The following is a 17,585-nucleotide window of genomic DNA, read 5'->3' as shown; positions in this document are numbered from 1 at the left end:
AGACACATACTGCTGGTGTGTCCCCACCTCCCATCCAGACTGAATGGGATGTAAGGACCCTCCAGGCCAGTGTCCTTCCTGCACCCAGCAACACTACCTGGTGCTCAGCAGGGCAGAAGAAGGTCCTAAGAATCAGGCCAGCATGATCAGGATAAGGCTCCCAGAGTCACCATGGGGGAATATGTGCCCCAAGCAGGAGGATGGCTGGCTAGTAATAAGCGGTGATAACAGATAATCCCCCCAGCTGGGCTTGGCCCCTGAAGATACTCCCCACCATTCCTGTGCCCTCTTTCCAACCCCTGCATGAGTGCCATCCTGGTGGCCAAACACTTTGACCCCCAACTGCCCCTTCAAATACTTCTTTCCTTCAACCGTTCACCAAATCTACCTTTCTCACCAACCCCTCCCAGGCAACCTGTCCCAGCCCTCCCATCTGCCCCACTGCCCTTAATGAGGGCACCCTCCAAAGCCCTGTAATGAGAAGGAGGAAGGAGATGCCAAAGGAGGTTCCCAGGAAACAGGTACTCCTGCACCCTGACACCTGGACTGAAGAGCTCTCCAGAACGCCGTTTGTGAGTGTCCTGCCATGGCCCCTTTACAGGCACACATGATCAACCTCGCTGTCAAAAACCACACTGACACTCAAAAGGAAACTAGACCAAGCCTCTCCACTCTTCTTGGGCCTACTGTGGACAAGTGACCTGATGCCACCCCCAGCTGGTATTCGTATCCCAGGAAGGAGGAAGGAAGGGATGGTCAGAGTCACCCCCATGGAAGGTCAGTCAGCCAGCCCACCAGCACATAGGAACCCTCTTCACTGTCAGCCTGAAAGGCTGGCTTGGAACAGCCAGGAGAGAAGACTCCACACCAACCCAGGGAAGAGCTAACTAAATGACCTGCATCCTAACAAACCAAAGCCTCCATCGTCCTTCACTCCACAACCACAGTGGCCATCGCGAGTGAAGAACTTGATATGCCACGGTATGCTCAGGGAGAAGGATGAGGACTGGCTGTCAGGAGGGAAGGGCCCCCCATTGCAGATCATTCTTTAGTCATCCCACCCCTTCTGTACCTCCCTGCAGGGATAAGAGGCTCCTCTACAGGCCAGGGGCAAGCAGCACATCTCAAAGCTCCAATGAGGAGGACCAAGGGTTCAGAATGTCATCCTATCAATGCCAGGGTCTAGCCATGGCCCTGCATCCAAGAATACTGGTAAGAAGAAAAAAGAGTGGCCTCCCAATGCCCCAGGCAGCTGGGACCCAGCCAGGTCCACAGCAAGGGCCCCGGGGTCTACAAAAAGGGCTCATGCAAGGGTGCACAATGGCTTCCCCCAGCCAGGCCCATTGTCAAGCGTAAGGCTTACAGTTTAAGGGGAAAACCTGAAGGGATGGGGTGAGCTGCAGATATGGGTGCTGCCTACTCCTCAACCTTGCTTCGCCCACTGCCGTCACAGCACATTGCCAGGCCCTTGAATATGCTCCATTTCTGGGTTTGGCACAAGTTACTACCTCTGGTTGCATGATGCTCCCCACTTTCTCCTTGGAATGCCGGCTCTTCTCTCCAGAGACTAGGCAAACATCTATTTCCACAGATCCTTGTGTTTCATCCATCATCTAATTTACCACCTCGGGCAGCCCAGGTGGCTCAGCGGTTTAGGGCCACCTTCAGCTCCAGGCCTGATCCTGGAAACCTGGGATCAAGTCCCATGTCAGGCTCCCTGCTTCTCCCTCTGCCTGTGTCTCTGCCTCTCTCTCTCTCTCTCTCTCTCTCTGTCTCTGTCTCTCATGAATAAATAAATAAAATCTTAAAATTTAATTTAAAAAATAATAATTTACCACCTCAAGCTGCTTAGTATTTTTAAAGAAATATTTCAGACATTCAAAAAGTATAAAAATAGGGGATCTCTGGGTGGCGCAGCGGTTTGGCGCCTGCCTTTGGCCCAGGGTGCGATCCTGGAGACCCGGGATCGAGTCCCACGTCGGGCTCTCGGTGCATGGAGCCTGCTTCTCCCTCTGCCTGTGTCTCTGTCCCTCTCTCTGTGTGTGTGTGACTATCATAAATAAATAAAAATTTAAAGAAAAGAAACTTTAAAAAAAAAGTATAAAAATAATGTTAACCAAAAACAACCTCCAAGAAAAAATGTAGGGAATACTCCTATTGAGAAATAAAACATTATAAATGTACTCAATGATTACTTTTTAAATGTCAGCCTTGCCCCCATAAGCTGCAAAGCTAATAAAGGCAGAAGCCTTGACTATCTTCAGTGCTAGAACCAGTTCCAGACACATGACAGGTAGATGGACGGGAGGACCAATGGACAGGCAAGAGAACATGGTTATCACTTGGCTAGGGCAGGATTTGGAAGGAAGGAATGGCAGGAGGCATGGCCTCAAGGCATGGTCTTGCAGCCTAAGATGGAGGGTCCTCAAGGGAGGTCTCATTTCCATGCAGACAACAAGCAAAAAGTCCCCTGTGCAAGGTGAGGAGTCCCAACATCAACAGTGGCAAAAGGCTGGCCCAGCTCCTCTCCTCATGCCACTCACCAAGCAAAAGCCCTCTGGCCACTACCATGGGCAGGACCTAAGTGAACATGGCTAGGAACACCAAATTCCAAGGTTCTAAGGTAAGACCCAAGGGCTTGAGATGTAACTGGACCCCCTATCTGATCAAATCCTCCTACAGACAACCGAGAGTAAGGCAGCCTTGAGCTGGCCAGACTTGTTCAAATCCTGTCTCTAACACTCCCTGGTGGTGCAACCCTGGGTAAATTACCAACCCACTCTGTGCCTGTTTCCTTGTGTGTGAAAAGGGGATGGTAAGAGCACCTAATTCCTCGGGCTGTTCCAGAGCCAAATCAGTGAATGTGTTTTAAGAGTGGTTATGACCATGCCTGGCACATTAGCTGTTACATCAGGAGCCATGCCCCTCCCTGCTGCCTATAACAGTCCTTCACCATACAAGCCCCCAGGAGGGCTCCCAGCCCACCAAGCAGGGATTGTGCATACCAATGCCTCCAAAAGCTCTGCACTCAGAGCTCATGGAGGACCTAGGGAGACTGGGAGACCATGCCTTTCCCATACCGTGCCCAAGCTCTGTTGCCAGCTCGAAACCCAGGGCCTCCCCCTTCCTCCCTCCTCCCTGGTGCTCTGCTTCTGCACACACTCAGCTATTTATAGCCTCTGGCAACACTCCAACCACAAGGCAGCCTCTGCCTTTTAATAGACACAGAATTCCTGCCCACGCATGCTCACAGGGCCAGGGCACCCAGGCGCAGGAGGCTCCCCTGACCCCCACCCACTCACCTATCCCAGCAGGAGAGGAAGCTGTGCACCCAAGATGGGGTGCCTGCAGTCCCCCCTCCCCAATACTTGCTGCCTTAGGCCCAAGGGCAGCCTACCTCCCAGACACCTGGGCAAGTGGCTCACTCCATCCCTGAGCCACAGCCAACTCAACTGCTGGTCTCCAAAGGAACACGTATACAAGTGGCAGTGTCCAAAATGGCAGTCCCTAGGTTCCAAGAGGACTACCTACACCTTGTTGGAGAGAAGGTGCCAGTACTCTCCAAGCCCTCAGCCCAGGTGGGCAGAGAAACCGACTCCTAGACACACACCACCACTGAGAAAAGTAAAAATACATACTCCACTCTGAATCACCATTCCAGAGCTTGCCCTAAACAGACCAGTTTTGGTGCTGGAGGACAAGTGCTGGGAGGGATTTCCCAGTCCTGCTGGTCTTGGACCCAGCCCACTCTGTGCTGGGTAGAAACAGGGAAAGCCTACTGGGATCCTGCCTGTGACGGACTGGGATCTTGCCTGTGACGGGCTAGAAGCACAATTGGGAGGATGCAAAAGTGAGGGTGATTAAGGCACAGCCTCAGCAGAAGGACATGGAGCTGGTGTGGCCGTGCTTCCCCTGGGGTTCCCAGAGCTCTGGGCTTGGCGTGCATCCAGCCTAGCCAACATCTCCCAGAGGAGCTTCGAACCCCAGCAACCAGCAACTTGCTACACTCTACCCTCGGCTCCTGAAGCCCCGCAGCAGCCCCCCCCCACCCTCCACAAGAAGCAGGTGCCCAGCCCCAACCACAGGGCATTGGAGGCCAGTGAGAAAGGAATCACATCTACCACATCTACCTCACCCCCCTGCTGTCAGCATGCCAAGGTGTAACCTCCTCCCAGAAGCCTCGGTGCCTAAGAAGTGGCCACCTGAGGCATGTGCAGTGTTCTCCCTTACTGCCCAGACTGCAGTCTGCCTAAAGAGGCAGCCTTCCCCTAGCCAGTGGCCAGGCTCTGTTCCTTGGAGGCTCCTGCCTGAGGCTCCCCTAGCCCTGCCTTCCTCCAAGGGCTGCCTGCACTTAGCTGAGTACCTGCTGCCCAACAGCAGCCAAGAAGGGCCCAGAGACCCAAAGGTCATGGCTCCCAGTGACAGCATCTGGTATCGTGTTCATGACTCCACCTCCCCCACAAGAGTAAGCAGGGTAAGGGAACCTAAAGCGGGGGGGGGGGGGGGGGGGGCCAGATGGGGGAGGGTAGAGTGTGAGAAAGACAACCACAGACAGACAGACAGACAGACACACACACACACACACACCGGTGTGTGCACTCACTGTGGAGTAGCACAGATGGAGAGTAGGGCAGAAAAGAATCCAAAATGTATATATACTTTCTCTTTTAACTTTTACATAAGAGAAGAACTCTTGAGTTATGTTTCTAGCAGCCAATCTCTGACACATGTGCTTTTTTTGCCTTGACCCTTTTTATTTGTGAGCCATCCAAATTGATACATATTTAACAAGCACATAGCAGGCACTAAACTAAGCATTTTACAAATAATAACTTAGTGGCGCTTGGGTAGCTCAGTCAGTAAAGCAACCAGCTCTTAATTTCGGCTCAGGTCATGACCTCAGGGTCCTGAGAAAGAGCCCATGTAGGATTCCATGCTGGGCACCAAGCCTGCTTAAGACTCTCTCTCCCTCATAAAAAAAAAAAAAAAAAAAAAAAAAAGACTCTCTCCCTCTGCCCCCACCCACTCCACTCAATAATAATAATTTTATTCTAAAATGAGACACAATGAGGGGATCCCTGGGTGGCTCAGCGGTTTGGTGCCTGCCTTTGGCCCAGGGCACGATCCTGGAGTCCGGGGATCGAGTCCTGCATCGGGCTCCCAGCATGCAGCCTGCTTCTCCCTCTGCCTGTGTCTCTGCCTCTCTCTCTATGTCTATCATGAATAAATAAAATATTTAAAAATAAAATAAAATAAAATGAGACACAATGAGGTGAAACCTTACCTAAGTTATTACCAAGTGTCAAAACCAGGTTTTGAACCTAGCAGCCTGGTTCCACAGTAGGTGCCCTGCTGCCTCGCCTGTAGCTCCATAATGCATTTATTCCCAGTACATACAGCCCACTGTATGACCTCACACCTTGAATATCCATCCTCCTGATGGACTTTTAGGCTATGTATAAGGGGTGCTGATTGAGCACTGCCACTATGAAGCCTCTTGACTCCTCTTCTGTGTGCTTTCTTTCCGCTCATGTGTGGGCAAGCGTTTAGGGTCTATGTTAGAGATACATGCTCGTAGAGCATGAGCATCTTTAACTCACTAGATACTGTCAAACTTTTCTCCAAAGGACCCACCTGGATATACCAGTTTATATTTCCAGAAGACTTAGCCCCACTGAGCTACAGCCTCACGCCGATACCTGCTCACCTGGTCTGTATGAAACAGTATATTATAGTTTTGACCCACATTTCCTTATTATTTGTGAAACTGACCATCTTTTTGAGAAATGCCTGTTCATATCCTTTCCCATTTTTCTGCAGGGTTGCTTTTCCTAGGAGTTGTATAAATTCTTTATATGTTCTTGGGATCCCTGGGTGGCTCAGCGGTTTGGCGCCTGCCTTTGGCCCACGGCACAATCCTGGGGTCCTAGGATCGAGTCCCACATCAGGCTCCCTGCATAGAGCCTGCTTCTCCCTCTGCCTCTCATAAATAAATAAATAAATAAAATCTTTTTAAAAAATTCTTTATATGTTCTTGGTAATGAAACTTTTTTTTTTTTTTAAGATTTTACTTATTTATTCATGAGAGAGAGAGAGGTAGAGACAGGCAGAGGGAGAAGCAGGTTCCATGCAGGGCGGCCAACACGGATCAGGCCCTAAGCTGAAGGTGGCACTAAACTGCTGAACCACCTGGGCTGCCCATAATAAAACTTTTCTAACTCTATAGTAACCCTCTTCATTTGTTCATTTGCTCTTCACCAAAAAGGCCACCTGAGCTGATGCTAACATATATATACGACATTGCTTGTGGTATTTTCTGAATTTATCTTTTTCTTTTATTTTAAATCTTTCTGATCTTTTTTCCCCAGTTCAATCTAACACTTTGATCTAGAATTGAGTCCTGTTTACATTCATGATTACTGCTGTTTACATTTGGTTTTTTCTCTACTGCTACCACCTTTGGATGATCTTTTGTAATTCTACATTTCAGCCATTCCAGTCTGGAAGGAGTGCACACTGTATCTATTCTATTACAAGCTAGCCTTTAAACTTTTATATGTACTATTTATGCTAAAAACCTAAAGTTAATCAACATATCTACCAACCCTCATAGGAACGTGTTTTAGCCCTAACTACCTCCTTCCAACCACACTTAATTAGTTTAATATTGGTGTTAAATACTTAATCTGATATTGTTCTTTTTATCTGCCTCCCAAAGCAGATATGATCTGTGTTGCATACACCCTGTATTTTTTTATTTGTCCATACATTCATCAGTTTGCCTGCTTGGCCAACCCTACATCTCTGCAGTTTTTTCTAGGACCACTGTCCTTCCAAAAGAACATCCTCCTTCATTGAAGATCTTTTGGTAGAGAAGTTGTTTGATTTTCTGAAAATGTTATTTTGCCCTGTTTCCTAATTAATAGTTTATTTTTTAAAGATTTTATTTATTCACGAGAGAGAGAGCAAGCGAGCTCACAAGCAGGGGAGTGACAAGCAGAGGGAGAGGGAGAAGCAGCTTCCCCATGGAACAGGGAGCCAGATGCAGGGCTCAATCCCGTATGCTAGGATCACAACCTGAGCTGAAGGCAGATGCCCAACCAACTGAGCCATCCAGGCACTCCCTAATTGATAATTTAAAAGAACATAAACTTGGGTCACCTGTGTGTTCCTGGCATCCTAGGATCGAGTCCCGCATCAGGCTCCCTGCATGAAGCCTGCTTTTCCCTCTGCCTAAGTCTCTGCTTCTCTGTGTGTCTCTCATGAATAAATAAAATCTTTAAAAATAAATACATAAAAAATAAAAGAACAAAAGCTCTTAGGCTGAGTTATCTTCTCTTGTCATCTTAAAAATATTACACAGTCTTCTGATTTTTACTATTGTTGCTGAAGAATCTGCTAATATTTGAACTGAAGATATTCTGTCTTTTCTCTCTAGCTATTTTCTTCAATTGTCTCTCTGCAGTTTCACTATGAGCTGTGTGTCTAAGTATACGTTTAAGTTTATTTACACTGCTTGGAAAAATGATTTTGTCCAATGATTCACCTCTATTATCAATTCTGAAAAGTTCTTGGCTTTTTTCAATTTGAGTATTGTACCTCCCTATTCTATGATTCTGAAATTCCTATTAAAGTTTATTAGGCTTTCTCATTCTATCCAGTATTTTAACCTTGCCTTTATATTTCCAATTCTGTGTCTAGGCACCATTATAGATAATTCCATATGGCCTAATTTCCAATTTATTAATTCTCTCTTTGGCTGTGTCTAATTTGCTATTTAGCTCTTCTCAATTTATAAACTCAACCCATTTTTTTCATGTCTATAAGTTCTATTTTTTAAAAAAATAACTTCTTGGTTGATTTTGATACTTCTGTTATTTGTCATACTTCCAAACCCCCATTTTATAATTCCATAATGTAATTTCTTCAACATTTATTTCTGTCACTTGTTATTCTGATTATTTTCACTCATAGTATCTTATTTCCTGTGTGTTTAGAATTCAGGATTCTCAGAATTATGGGTTCTCTTTTTGAATACAGAGCTTATGTTCATCAGGCCTCTTCTCTGAGAATACTCTAAGGCCAAGTGTGGAAGTGGAGGAGAGACAACCTTCCAAAGATAATCTATATTTTTGCTTCTGCCCAACTTTCTAAGACACTATCAACTTGGAATCACTTTAATTTCTCAACTTCAAGTTTCCCAGAGAACACTTGTTGGCATAAACTTAAACTCCAAAGCTTATATAAGCACAAATCTATGGTTATACATTCTCAAGGGAAACCACCTGCCTCCCTATCAACCTAGGCCAAGACAATTTCATTATATACTCCCTTTGTCAGCAAAAGGATGTTTCTTCTAGTCCATACTTTCACTGAAGGTATAGCCCTATGTAAGTTTCATCATATGAGGACCTCAGTCTTTTTTTTTTTTTTAATTTTTTTTAAATTTGTTTATTTATGATAGTCACAGAGAGAGAGAGAGGCAGAGACATAGGCAGAGGGAGAAGCAGGCTCCATGCACCGGGAGCCCGACGTGGGATTCGATCCTGGGTCTCCAGGATCGCGCCCTGGGCCAAAGGCAGGCGCTAAACCACTGCGCCACCCAGGGATCCCGAGAACCTCAGTCTTAATTTTATACCTTATCTCTTATGTCTTACCTATTGCTACTAAACCACCCACATCTCTAAATTAAGGAGAGAGGCAAATCTCCCTGAGAATCAATAACTTAAGCCTCCTCTTGCTTCTCCCTTACTTTCTTATATATGCAGCTATGCATATCCATTTAATTTTTAAGATTTTATTTATTCATTAATGAGAGCCACAAAGAGAGAGAGGCAGAGACAGAGGCAGAGAGAGAAGCAGGCTCCATGCAGAAGCCCGATGTGGGACTCAATCCCTGGTCTCCAGGATCACGCCCTGGGCCGAAGGCAGGTGCTCAACCGCTGAGCCATCCAGGCGTCCCTGCATATCCATTTTAAAAGGGTATTTATTATACCTTATCCATCACTTCTACTCCTCATAGAAGACTTCATGTCTTCTATAAGGAGGTTTTTTGGCTATTTTACTTTCACTATTACTGCCAGAAATTTAAATGCAGTAACACTTTCCAAGGGTGACAAGAGCTCTATATGCCTTCACAAGCCCAGCCTAGGAACAAGGAATCAAGCCAGATCACCTCAATTCACTTCCAACTTCAACTCTGTACACAAGTCCCTGGCACCATCCTCCCAAGAACAAAGTGTGAGTCCAGGGCCATCCTCCAGAATCCTTGCCTTTCTCCAGGCACCATCATATCTGTAGGATACTAGAAAAGAGCTTCCAGGTAAGGGTTAAGGATTATACACAAATATTACTTTTGCTCCTTCCTATAATCCCAAGAAAACCACAGCACAGAGAAGTTTTTAAAGCATAAACCCATAAAAACAAAGAGAACAGGAAAGAACCACAGAAATCAAATTCTGAAGCTGGAAAGCAGATTATACCAGTTGTCAATAACCACAAAGACTCCTGAGTTGGCTATGGAGAAAGCTGAAAAGCAACATGATTTCCAACACAGGATCCTCCAGAACTGAGGAATTTGTGTCATGTCTCTCTCTGGAAGTGGGGTGAAGATGAATCCAAAGAAAAAAAGGCTGGCTAGATCCTCAGAGCTCACTACCACTCACCATGGCTGGGGCTGCCTTCCCCAATTCAGCAGAATAGGTTATTTTCTAAAGAAGATAAAGAGTCTCTAGACAGGAAGGAGTAGGAAAAGTTGAGGGCACAGGTATCATACTAAAACAAGAGGAATACAGGACAAAATGTGGATTACAGAAACTCCAGTTCTCCTCCAACCATGGCTCCCAGGATGTTGGTAGTCAGGCCTTATACCTACCCTCCCTGACAAGTCCCCAAAGAGAAAGCAGAAGACATTTCTCAGGAAAATCTGGCTAGCTTCAGAAATAACCCAAGCAGATCATCCTACCGTTGGCAGGTTCCACTTGGGAGCTCAAAGCTTTCAATCGGTATTCAGGTCCATCCTTAAATATGAACAAGTCAGGGCACCTGGGTGGCTCAGTGGTTGAGCATCTGCCTTCAGCTCAGGTTGTGGTCCCATTATATATAAATGAAATATGAATGTATATATATACATACACACGTAATTATTATATATAATATATATTATATAAATATATATGTGGACCCATTTTATATATATATACACATATATATATAATGGCAGAAATGAAAATCAACAGAAGGATTAAAAGATAATATTGACGTAATCTCACAAAGTCAAGTAAACACACAAAGATACAGAAAACAAGAAAGAAAAGAGAAAAGGAATCTAGAGGCTCAGTGCAGAAAGTTCAACACCTAAATAACAGGAGTTCCAGGAGGAAACAAAAGGGATGAAATCAAAGACCAGCACATGAAAACAGGACCCCTAGCAGGTCCCGTCACTGTGAAATTTTACCACAGTGGAGACAAGAAAAGATCTCATAGCAGATGTCTATCAAATGAGAAATGTCACCTATAAAAAATTAGGAATCAGAATGGCTTTGAACTTCCTGCAGCCAATAATATTTGGAAACTAGAATACAATGGGACAGTGCTTCACAGTCTGGAGGGGAAAAGATTTCCTATTTATAAGCCCATGCCCCATTAACTATCAATGAAATACGAAGGCAGAAGAGAGAAAAATAAAGATCCAAAAACGTACCTTCTGTTCATTCTTTCTCAAAAGGTATTAGAGGATACTCTCCTCCAAAATGAGGAAGCCATCAAAAAAAGAAGATACAACAAGGATGCAAAAACCCAAAGATGCAACACAAAAGATAGTGATAGGTATCTTAAAGATGAAGAGCAAAGGAGTTACAAGGTGACAGCCAGACCAGGCTGGAAGCCAGAATCTACATGTGAACTCTGTTCAAACTGCTAGCTAACCTTTAACTACACAGGCACCATCACACTGCAAGCAACCAAGTAAACATAAAGGAACTAAAACAGACATTTCAGCAGCTACACACCACAGAAGAGTTTATGAATTCAGCCAATATAACTACCTGCTAACATAAAAAACAAACAAAAACAAAAACAAAAAACAAAAAAAACATTAACTCAAAAAAAAAATCAATGCTTATAAGAGGAACATAACAATCCAGAGCCTCTATAATTATCACTCACAATATTTAGATATAATCCAAGATTATATGAAAAATAGGTAAATATGTCTCATATTCAAGAGAACAGATAATCAATGAAGACTGATTCTAAGATGATCAGATGTTGGAATCAGCAAAGATTTTAAAGTAACTATCAGAAGTATATGTTCAAGAAAGTAAAGGAAAATACATTCCAGTGAAGGCATTGATAGAATACACAAGCAGAAAATAAAACCTATTAAAAAAAAAAAAAAAGAACCAGATGGAAATTCTAAAACTGAATAATCTTAAACAAAAGACTCATAAAGTCAGGTTGTAAAGAAATGAATGGAAATAAATATACCATGTCAACATTAGCTAGAATGGTTCTAAGATGAAATTTTATAACACTAAGACATCAAAATGGATGATTTATTCCCCTGATGAAACGCCATCATCTAATACCACTTCCCAATATTGAAACAATTTCTCACACCTATGAAATATCACTTGAAAGTGATATTTCTAATCCATTGTCTATTTACTATCTAGCACCGAAAGCTTCCCATTTTAATTACTATAGCTTTACAATGAATCCTGATCCAGAAGGCACAACTTATTCTTTTTCTTTAAGACAGCCTTGGGGGGGGGGGGGGGGGGGAGACAGCCTTGGCTCTTCTTAGTTCTTGCATTTCCAAATTGTTTTACTCTAAGGATTAAACCCTACAAGCTTTTTCTGCATCTACTGAATAATCCTATGGGGTTTTTTGCTCAGTTGACATGGCAAATTAGATTTTCAATGGTTAGACCAAGTATGCATTTATTTCTGTGATTAAAACACTTGGTCATTAGATACATCGAGATACACACACACAGAGAGAGATCTTTTTTTTTTTTTTTACATATTGCCAAATTCTATTTGTGAATGTTTTAAAGATGTGCATCTTATATTCATTAGAGATATTAGTTCTATTTATCTCTCCACTCTGTCCTCTTATCTCACATTTATTGCTTTCTTTTCAATTTGTGAATTCTCTATTATTCTATGTTCTCTTTATTAGCTTCAAAGTTCTCATCTTTCTATCCTTTAGTGGTTACCCTAGAAATTTACAGCATACCTCCATGATTTATCAAATCCTAACATTAATAGGTAGTTTTATCCTGTTGGTGACCAATGTTAAGAACTGAATTTAAAAAAAAAGAAAAGAAAAGAAAAAGAACCAGGATTGAGTCCCGCATCAGGCTCCCTGCATGGAGCCTGCTTCTCCCTCTCTGCCTGTGTCTCTGCCTCTCTCTGTGTCTCTCATGAATAAATAAAATCTTAAAAAAAAAAAAAACTGAATTCCATTTTCACTCCACTTCCTATACAGCATTGTTGTCATGTGTTTTTATATGTTTCAAACTCAGTAATGCAATCCTATGTATCACTTTCAATGTCCTTCATTCTTTTCTGCATCTCTGACCTCCCATCTAGATCATTTACCGTCTGTCTGAAGAACACCCTCTTTACTTGATACCTTCATTCTTTTTTTTTTCTAAGATTTATTTATTGGGCACCTGTCGTTAAACATCTGCCTTCAGCTCAGGTCATGATCCCAGGGTCCTGGGATCAAGTCCTATATCGGGCTCCCTGCTCAGCAGGAACCTGCTTGTGTGTGGCTCTCTCGCGCGCTCTCTCTCTGTCAAATAAATAAATAAATCTTTTTTGAAAATTTTTAAAAATAAAGATTCATTTTCTTATTTTTAAGAGAAAAAGAGACAGAGGGGAGGAGGGGCAGGAGAGACAGAATCTCAAGCAGACTCCCTGCTGAGCATGGACTCTGACAACAGGGTCAATCTCAGAACCAAGATCATGACCAGAGCCAAAATCAAGAGTCAGACACTTAACTGACTGAGCCACCCAGGTGCCCTGATACCTTCATTCTTGAAAGATAGTTTCACTTGATTTGGAAGTTTAAAGAGACAATTTTTTCTTTTAGCATTTAAAGCTATCATTCCGTTATTTTCTGGCTTCCACTGTTTCTGAGAAGTTAGGTGTCAATATAACTACTACTCTTTTGATTGTAATGCCTTTTATCTCTGTCTGCTTTTTAAGATTCTCTCCTTGGTGTTCAGAAGTTTGGCTGGAGGGATCCCTGGGTGGCTCAGCAGTTTGGCGCCTGCCGTCGGCCTAGGGCATGATCCTGGGGTCCCAGGATCGAGTCCCACATCGGGCTCCCTGCATGGAGCCTGCTTGTGTCTCTGCCTCTCTCTCTCTCTCTCTCTCTCTCTCTCTCTCTCTGTCTCTCATGAATAAATAAATAAAATATTTTTTAAAAAAAGAAGTTTGGCTGGAGTAAGAATAGGTGTGGAATTTTTATTTTTCTTGATTCACAGGGCTTCTTGATTCTGTGGCTTAATGCCTTTCATTTATTTTGCAAAGTTCTCAGCTATTCTCTCTCCTGCTTCTATATTTTGTTTCTCTGGCCTTTATTTCTGTGGCTCTGATTACACGTATCTTGGACCTTCTCACTTCGTCCTGTCTTTCACTCTCCTTTGTATTAATCTTTTTGCCTTTCCAGGGTTTAGTCTGCATAGTATCTTCTGATCTATCTTCCCATTCACTGATTCTAATTCTTTCTTCATTTTGACTTAATCTCCTGATAAAATCATTCATTGAGTTCTTAACCTCTGTTAGTGTATAATGCCCATCTATAATTTTTCATTTAGTTCTTATACATTTTTCCAGCTCTCTACTGAAACCCTCACTTTCATTTCCTTGATCATAGCAAGCATTATTTTTCAGTATGTATATAACTCCAGTCTGGAGCTCACTCAGGTTTGCTTCAACTGTGATGTTTCTTCTGGTTATTTATTTAAGTGATGAACCAGTCGTGATACGTGCAAAATTGTCTGTAAAATAATTTGAGGGCTACAATGATGTTATATTCCTATAATGTTACATGTACTTCTGGCAGGCAGCTAAGGGTACCATTAATTCTAGAGCATCTAAATCCTGCTTTAGGGATGCCTGGATGGCTCAGAGGTTGAGCATCTGTCTTTGGCTCAGGGAGTGATCCTGGTCCCAGGATCAAGTCCCTCATCAGGCTCCCTGCGAGGAGCCTGCTTCTCCCTCTATGTCTCTGCCTCTCTCTGTGTGTCTCTCATGAATAAATAAATAAAATCTTTAAAAATTTTTTTTAAAAAACCTGCTTTAGATCTGTCTTCTTTTGGTTCTCCCTGGCCTCCAAGTCTTTGGGTATCCAACTCAAAAGGAGGGGTTCACTATATTTGCCCTCTGTTGAAAACTCCAATCCCTGTCTTCCTAGCCCCACAAGGCTATCAAATGCAGATGCAACCCTCTCAGTTCCCTATATGGAAGGGCTAAAAAGAAATTCAAATATCAAGTCACCACCAGGGCCACTGTTCTCAAACAAATCCTGACCTGGTAAGTCTTCACTATCTTCTTAGCTGTACAATGCTTTCAGCCAGAGATGTTTCCTCAATTTGTCCATCTTTTCCAGATGCCTCCAGAAAGAGGGTTGGTCCTGGTCATCAAAAAAGAGGAAGCCTCCATATCTACTTTTTACCCAGCTTTTAGACTATTTTCAGGAACACATAATACCCAAAGGGAAGACTCTACACATACACAGAAACTGAAATCACCTGTGTAGATAAGCCTATTCACGGGAAGTGTTTAATTAGACCCTAAGGGCAGAGGCCGAAAAAAAAAAAAAAAAAAACTTTCATTCCAAAGTGTGACTCAAGAGGGAAACAAAATCCCCTTTCAATCAATTTTATTATTTCCGACCATTAAGGACTAAATTGTGTTCCCCCAAAATTCTTAACCCCCAATGTGACTAGACTGGGTGATTAGCCCATTAAAGAGGTAATTAAGGTCAAATTAGATTATAAGGGTGGGGCCCTAATCCAGTAGGACTGGTGTCTTTAACACGAAGAGGAAAAGAGTGTCTGCACACAGAGAAAAGACCATACAGTAAGTAGGCAGTTATCTGCAAGCCAAAGAGAAAGGCCTCACCAGAAACCAATCCTGCTGGTACCCTGAGGAGGACTTCCAGCCTCCAGAACTGTGAGAAAGTAAATTTCTGGTATTGAAGCCACCCAGTGTGTGTTATTTCAAAGCCATCCATCCAGTCGCAGCACTATCAGCCTAATGCACAGAGAGCGCACATCACCTGTACAATGTGGGAAATCTAATGGGGACATCATTCATCCTAGAGACAGTATCATAAATATACTGTCACCTAAGTCCACAAGCAGAGCCTAACAAGTGGACTTACACAAGGAATCCCAGTGAAAGCACAGTGAAGCAGCAGGCAGCACACTGAAGGAGACTAGGAAAGTACAAGCTCTGGAGAACAATCATCTCAAACTATCCTCCCTAGTTCTACGGCCAACTGTGGCAGAAAGTTATACAAGGGAACACCACACACACACACACACACACACACACACACACACACACACACACACACAGAAAGTGAAGCTCCCCAGAGCCCCTTCTATCATGAGAAGCTTCTCACCAGATTCTAAAATAATTCTCTGCAAGTGTCTCCTATCCCTCAAACCTATCACCACAAACAAAATCAAGATCCTGCCCTGTTACAATCTTGTCAAAGCACTGGATTCACCAGTGGTGCCCTGTTAACACACAGCTCCTCAAAAGCTTCAGCAAGTGCCTCAGTCTCCCTGGAGGGTAGAGGCAGCATAAAGCATGGCCAGTGAGCTTACACAGACATGCACATCCATCCCATACTCAGACCTGCTAGCACTTACTGGCAAGTCCACTGCTACCTCTCTTTTATCAACACAGTTACCAGGAGGCTCAGACACAGGAAGCAGTGGACCTAGTGGACACTAGACCTGTCTGGGCACCCTTCGTGACACGGGCTATTTCCAACCTATGCTATCTAGCGTTTTTGGAGGGGGAGGAGAGGCTCGTATATCGCTGCAGAGGGCCAGCTGCCATCTTACCCAGCTTCTGCCCCCACTGCCATCACCTGGATAGATTGGGGGGGTTGGGGAGGGGACAGTACAGCCATGTCTCAGTACCTATTAAAACTTAAAATGGGGATCCCTGGGTGGCGCAGCGGTTTGGCGCCTGCCTTTGGCCCAGGGCGCGATCCTGGAGACGAATCCCACATCGGGCTCCCGGTGCATGGAGCCTGCTTCTCCCTCTGCCTGTGTCTCTGCCTCTCTCTCTCTCTCTGTGACTATCCTAAGTAAATAAAAATTAAAAAAAAAAAAACAAAAAAAACAAAAAAACTTGTTCTTTAAAAAAAAAAACTTAAAATGTACATGTGCTGCGGCTGGGTCAGTCAGTAGAGCACACAACTCTTGACCTCAGGGCTTTGAGTTCAAGTTCCACATTCGGTGTCTTTATTTACGTTAATAAATCTTTAAAAAAATAAAATATAGGGACCCCTGGGTGGCTCAGCAGTTGAGCACCTACCTTTAGCTCGGGTCATGATCCCAGGGTCCTGAGATCAAGTCCCACATCGGGCTACCCACAGGGAGCCTGCTTATCCCTCTGCCTATGTCTCTGCCTCTCTGTGTGTCCCTCATGAATAAATAAATAAAATCTTTAAAAAAATAAAAATAAAAAGTAAAAAAAAAAAGAAATTCCTCGTTATTAATCCTTGAGAATCAGTCTGCATAAAATGTATACAATCAGAAAAATCCAGCAATAGACTATATAAAATGTAGTCTACATACAAACTGAAATTTAACACAGCTATTTAAAAAAATCAAGGTAGATCCACAGGTATGAGAAAGATTGACAAAACATACCTCTGCATTTAAAGCCATGACATTGAACAACACAGATGAGCAATCGATGGCCACAAACAATTCACTCTGGTAGATTTCACTCATCTAAAGCACAAAAACAGGCAAAACTAACATGTGCCATGAGAAGTCAGGATAGTGAACAATCTTAGGGATGGATGTAGGAGTAGAGCCTGGAAGGGAACAAGAAAGGGCTTAGTGGGGATAGGGGCTGGTAAATTTCTGATTCCCGGGCAGCCTGGGTGGCTAAGCAGTTTAGCGCTGCCTTCAGACCAGGGCCTGCTCCTGGAGACCTGGGATCGAGTCCCGCGTCAGGCTCCCTGCATGGAGCCTGCTTTTCCCTCTGCCTGTGTCTCTGCCCCTCTCTCTCTCTCTCTCTCTCTCTCTCTCTCTCTCTGTGTGTGTGTGTGTGTGTGTCTCTCATGAATAAATAAATAAAATATTTTTTAAAAAATTTCTGATTCCCCATCTAGATGCTGATTATATGGGCACAGTCAGTTTGTGAAAATTCATCAAGCCATCACTTATGATAATACACAGTTCTACTTGTATTTTATCCCCCAATTAAATGTTTGAAGAGGAGCAATACCATTTTAGGTTAAAAAATACTATTTCATCAATGCTTCCATAGACACACAGATAAAATGTATAGAAGGACTCAGAGGGGGGCCAGGG

The 17,585-nt window shown here is 43.6% G+C and overlaps 1 protein-coding gene across 3 annotated transcripts in view; it reads right to left on the bottom strand.

The window, feature by feature from the left end:
• The window catches only part of ACVR2B (activin A receptor type 2B), a 42,568-nt gene that overhangs the window by 17,288 nt on the left and 7,695 nt on the right, over nt 1-17,585 (bottom strand). The window lies entirely within an intron of this gene.

The sequence above is a fragment of the Nyctereutes procyonoides genome, unplaced genomic scaffold (genome assembly GCF_905146905.1).
Source record: "Nyctereutes procyonoides isolate TBG_1078 unplaced genomic scaffold, NYPRO_anot_genome, whole genome shotgun sequence".
Classification (NCBI taxonomy): domain Eukaryota; kingdom Metazoa; phylum Chordata; class Mammalia; order Carnivora; family Canidae; genus Nyctereutes; species Nyctereutes procyonoides.
This window is presented reverse-complemented; position numbering and strand designations above follow the sequence as displayed.